Here is a 6,103-nt window from a genome sequence, read left to right as displayed (position 1 = left end):
AAAATGAGATGAAAATTCCCAAATATTAGATTCAAGTAAAAAATTTGTGGGAATTCCATTTACCAAGAAGAATTAGCCCAAGGAAAAATTCGATGGTCCAGAAAAAAAGGACCATGTTCAAGCAAAATCAAATTTTTAAAGGGATGGTCCAAGATTGTTATTTTGAATGATAGATTCTTGAGGAGAAAGATGAAGAAATATATTTTAATGGTCCAAACTACTTCGAGATCAAATTTTTGGTCCATCCAACTCCTACTTTAAGGTAAACGTCTTTTCTCATGGGGATCTACACAACTCATCAAGGGTTCAAATTTCTTAGTCATGGATCAACCGATTACTTCTTGGATCTTGCTGTTTTCCAATTGGAGAGGCTCTTCTCTCTCATTTTTCTATAAATTGAGCCTTTTCTCTCTCATTGTATCATGATATAATCAAGCTCTTGGTTGGAAGCTTTGCTTTGTATTGAAAATTTGTCTAAGGTAATAATAAAGAAAGACTTTGGGGGTAAAATAAATCAATGTCAAATTATCTTGGCAGCGATACAATCTGATATCAACATATTACATATTGTTATGGTTCACATATTACATATTGTTCATATATTAAATCTGCATTTTATATGGTGTTAAACTACTCACTGAATAGTTCATATAAACATTAAGAAGAAAAGAAAAAGTTGTCCATGAATGTACTAAACTGATAGCTTATAGACCTGGTGTATGGAAGCTTGCATGTGATATCAACACCGTGCCATCATAACCATATAAGCGATAATGCGAACGAGCGTCATTATGCCAACATCCTCTACAACCATAAATTTGTATGCATAATGTGAGCAACACATACCATATAATTATATATATTTGATAATATGAACATCAAATATAACATAACAATTATATGGCACTGTATTAATGCTGGGAAACACCAACATATAACATCCTCAATACTTTTGCACACACCAAGCACCAACAATATCCTTTCAACCACTACAATCAAATTTGTGAGAATTGATTGTTAAGTGAAATTAGGGCACAAAACCCTAATTTAGAAACCGTGCCACAACCATATAACATTAACGCACTACCACTTAACTTATCATACCACACTGCCAATAATATTGATAAGAAATGTGAAACATGTACATATTTAAAGCAACATTGTAACACATAAAGGTAGTCTTACATATCTAAAGCAACATCTCACATTTAAAACTATTGTTTCACATTTAAAAAAAACATTCTTTATATATACCAATAGCCTTCTATATATATACATTGCAATATATATATATATATATATATATATATATATATATATATATATATAACATGAGTTTAACATTAACGCACGGCCACTTAACTTCTCATACCACATTGCCAATAATATTGATAAGAAATGTGAAAAATGTACATATTTAAAGCAATGTTGCAGCACATAAAAATAGTCTTACATATCTAAAGCAACGTCTCACATGTAAACCCGTTGTTTCACATTTAAAACAATATTCTTTAAATATACCAGTAGCCTTATATATATATATATATATAACATGAATTTGGGTCAATAACAACATTGTTTCATATAGTTTTTTGTGTTCATAGCATATACACAACGTTGTAAGAACCATAAGGAATAACCAACATTCATTGTAATAAGGCTGCACTTGCATTGGTAATATCAACACATATATCAATACTTATTTCAATGCTTGTGAAGATTACATGTTCACAATTAAATACCATATAACACATTGCCACCAATTCGATTCCATGTTACCAATGCAATTGATATCAAGAACCAATGTATTACCAACTCACCGCACCATGATACACTATGATGCCATGATATGCAATCAATATAACAAGCAAGCAATAAATGCTGCCATGATATGTTGCCTAAAACCATTGCAATATGAATGCTGCCATGATATGCTGCATAAAGCTCCTACAACTAAACCAATATAAAGCATAAAACTCCTACAACTAAACCATATTAAAGAACTGCAATATGAATGCTATAATGAATGAACACTGCCGTGTTGCTACAAACGTTGGTATTAAAGAACACTGCAATGTAAAGAATAAACACTGCAATGCAATGTAAACAAGGGAGCCATTGCCGTAACGGTTGTCCCTGCCGGGGTTTTTGCAATATTCGTGAGCATATCGACAAATTTGCAAGTGACCATTTATTGAACATAAACGATGAACCACAACCAATTTCAAAGAGAGAATTGATAAAAAAACTCCAAGGAGAAGGTAAAACTATATGTATAATATTCAAGCAAACATAATATTACATGGGATCAAGTTGAACACAGTGTCTTGGAAAGCTGTAATAATAATCAGAGCAACTAATTTGACAAACTTGTAACAATGAAATGCTTTACAAGGTTGAATTGGAAGTTGTCTTCAGACTGTTCAAGTTGCAGAGAACCAAACTCACAGCAGTGAGGTAGTGAACTCACTACACTACCACTCATTGTTTACAGGAATAATTCTCCATTATATACATTAATCAAATCCATGTAAATTCTAGCAGCAATGCTTGGGCTCTGCGCATAAGGAAAGGAGACATAAGAAAACACTTACACTCTGCATCAACTTACACCTAGATGAGATCATGGAAGAAGCAGTGGCAGATGAATATTTATGCACTGAATTAAGTTGAGATAGAGACAATTATTTTTAAAGGAAACATACCTAAAGATGGAATTGTTCATTTGCAAAGTAGATCTCTTTTTTTGATGTTGACATAATAGTTCTGTTTCTGATGTTGACATATTGATAAAGGAAGAAAGCAGATGTAGCAGACTTGGATATTACAAAATTCAATTTGAACATCAGTATAGATGCAAATGTCCAAAGGAAATAGAATTTTCTTTTAGAGACAGATCATAAGACATACCATAGTTGTACAATTGTAGAAGATTTCTTGAAAAGTTGAAAAGCTCTAGAGACATTTACTAACTGGTAGAGCTGTCAAATCGACGGTGTTTCCATTTTAGAAGTTGGGTGATGCGGAAGCTTTCTTGAAAAGTCGGTCTAGAGACATCTACCAATTGATACTGTTGTCAAATTGTCTTGATAAATAGTTGTTTTTTAAGATTAGATTTGAATATGTGCGGAATTCGATATGCAAATTGACAAAATTTTGGAATGTCAGCAATCGGTGCAGGAATGATTTATGTGACACGAAAAACAATTAAGTGATCTATTTGACATCAGAGACAAATCGCAAATAAAATGATGTATGTGACAACAAAAGAAAATCAAGAATTAAGTGATGTATCTGACATCAGAGGCAAATCACAAATAAAATCCTAGTGTTAGATTGTAGGAGTTTCATTGGCTTCCAATCATAAATGAGGAGACTAGATGTTTTTTCAAAGTTAAAACTAGCTTCACGAACTTTCATCTACCCAATTAAGTGCTTGGAAAAACAATAAAGGAGATCGATTGTCAGGTTTAGCAGTTGAGTGCGACAGGCTCTGACTTCTCGGTTCTGTTGTATTGTTGGCAATTTTTTTCTGTGGACAATTTTAGAGTGTAAGACACAGTAGTGACTTTGAGTCAGGTTTAGCAGTTCAGTGCAATAGCTCTGAACTTCTTGGTTCTGTAGTAGTAAACAATCTGATCCATGGGCTTGCTTAGTTGTAGTAGTTATCTGCAGGAATTGCTTACAACAACTCATTCATGATCTTGAGTAGGAGTTTCTTACAACGAACCAAAATTTACAACTAGCAAGCCATGATGTTGTTAGTTCGTGACAGGTAGAGCCATAGTACAAGTTGGTAGCTACAAAGAATAAGTTGATTGTAATATAATATCAATCAGAAGTTTCAATGGACAACATCATATGATGAAAAATTGCATAGGCATTATTTTTTTTAATAGGCTTGAAGGCAATATTCATTACAACAATGAAAAATTTTGCACCAGCATAAACTACACCAAATCCAACAGTAATAGCATCTCCAGCCTACAGATTCTTTAGCTAATTCTACATGATTTTCTGGCAGTTTTGGCCCCCATGTGCAATGCATGATAAATTTACCTGTGTTAAGGTAAAAGTTGTTGACTATGCAGAAATTTTCTGAGTATTTCTATTACCTGGCATGGATGCTATAGAGGCAGAAGCAGTAGATGGATAGTCTAATAGCCGAGGACTTGTCGTAGATTCCTATGCTCCTCGTTCGAGATGTTATTGTTAGTGGTTGTTTCTTGGTTTCCTTTTCCTTTGTGCTTCTACTTTTAGGATGTCCATAATCAGAAGAGTCATGAGAACAAGTGCTAAAAGAAACAATGCTGCCAGTTGAGTAAGTTCGCTTATGCTAATGGATTCCATGTAGCTTGTTACTACATTGATCAGAAATGGTATTCAGATTGAGGCTATGTTATGTGAAGCAGAGAGATGTATGTCAATATATAGGTGCAGAAAGAAGTTATGTTTTGCAGGTGAGAAATTAGGCATTGCTTTTGCCAATTTATAGAAGAGTTAAAGGTGTTTGCAAGCTAGTTTTAAGTGTGAATGGAACTGAGTTTTTGGGAATATTTTACTGCAAGCAAGAGGTAATCATTTGAAAAGATTGAAAGACAATGGGTAATGGATGTTTGTATAGGCTTGTTCAACCTCATGGAACAAGCCTTTTTGGAGCTTATGTGCTAATAGAGATGCAACCGAAAAGTTGTGTACTTCCAGTTTTAATGCATCTAGTCTAAAGAGACCATTTCTTTTTAATACATAATCAATGTTGTCAGGCACAATGCATTGTAATTGTCTTTGCAAAAACTCAATTACTTTAGCAATTTTTACTATTGCTATTATATAGCATGGAAAAATTAAAAAAAATGTTAAAACAACAACAAACGAGAATGAATTTAGAACAAATTTAAAACAAGAACGGGTAATTCCTTAAATGAGCTTTGAATTAACAAGAGAATTTTGAAAAGAATAACAAACAATCTATGTCAAATATGAACCCTGAGATTATAGGGAAAAGTTAAATAACCAGAACAATTGACAAAGAGTTGACCAGAACATTGAAGCATAAACAGAGTGATGTCAAAGATAAACCCTCCATTTATAAGGAAATGTTAAAAAGCAACAAAATGATGTTGGAAAAAGTTAAAACAAGAACATAACATTATATAATCTATGACTTTAATTAAGACTTATATACCTATTGTTTGCTGACGATTCTTGTTGATTGCATTTGTTTGTTGCTGGAATGAGGGAATGGGGTGAGTATATATGTATCACTAAGTTAAGTCTAAATTATCACATGGGTGCATTTCATTCACAGGTAGTCATGAAGACACTTGGTGCCCCAATTATATAAATATATTTTGAAATAATCACAATTGGATTTTCCCTTTCCCTCATTCCAATAGCAAACAAATGCGATGAACAAGAGTCTTCAGTAGACAACCCGTGAATAAATGTGATGGCTATATTATTGTTTATAGAAAGTCTTATCTTAAGGATACAATAGCTAGATTGAAAGATTACTCTGTAACCAGAACTATAACAAGCTCAGGAGTCTGTAGATGGAAAGTAGTTTGTAGAACTTTGATGGAAGGGTACTCCATGCTCATGCATTAATGTTAATGCACTATTTCAAAAATATCTCAGAATATAGTCATAAAAGAGGTCAACTGAGAGGTGAAACAATTGACCTTTTCTTGAATGTGCAATTTACATAACTATATACCCATAGCCTTGGTTCGAGAGGACCAAGAATGGTCATCATTTCCCACATAAAAGAACAGGCAGACAATAATGGAAGAAAGGGAAAAGAGCCAGTATCATTCATGTCTATTGTCGAGAGAAATAGCCTGAAAATTTGATATTGAGGGATACGCAATGAGCTCGATTACAGTCTATAGATGTTGGTCATTGACAATGTATTTCTCTTTACTGTCATTAACTGCATCAATCTTCATGGAAGTTTTGTCATCAAATATGTGGTTAGATTTCAATGTCTGCTACTTAACTATTTTCTGTACTTTAACAAATTAAGATCACTTTGCAGTTCAATTGGTGATCTCTTGCAAACCCCAGTATTGTGCTATGCGTGATTCTTTCACAATATTCACAT

Source organism: Pinus tabuliformis, chromosome 5_1, assembly GCF_031772625.1.
Source record: "Pinus tabuliformis cultivar Carrire ecotype Pingquan chromosome 5_1, CPIR1, whole genome shotgun sequence".
Classification (NCBI taxonomy): Eukaryota; Viridiplantae; Streptophyta; class Pinopsida; order Pinales; family Pinaceae; genus Pinus; species Pinus tabuliformis.
This window is presented reverse-complemented; position numbering follows the sequence as displayed.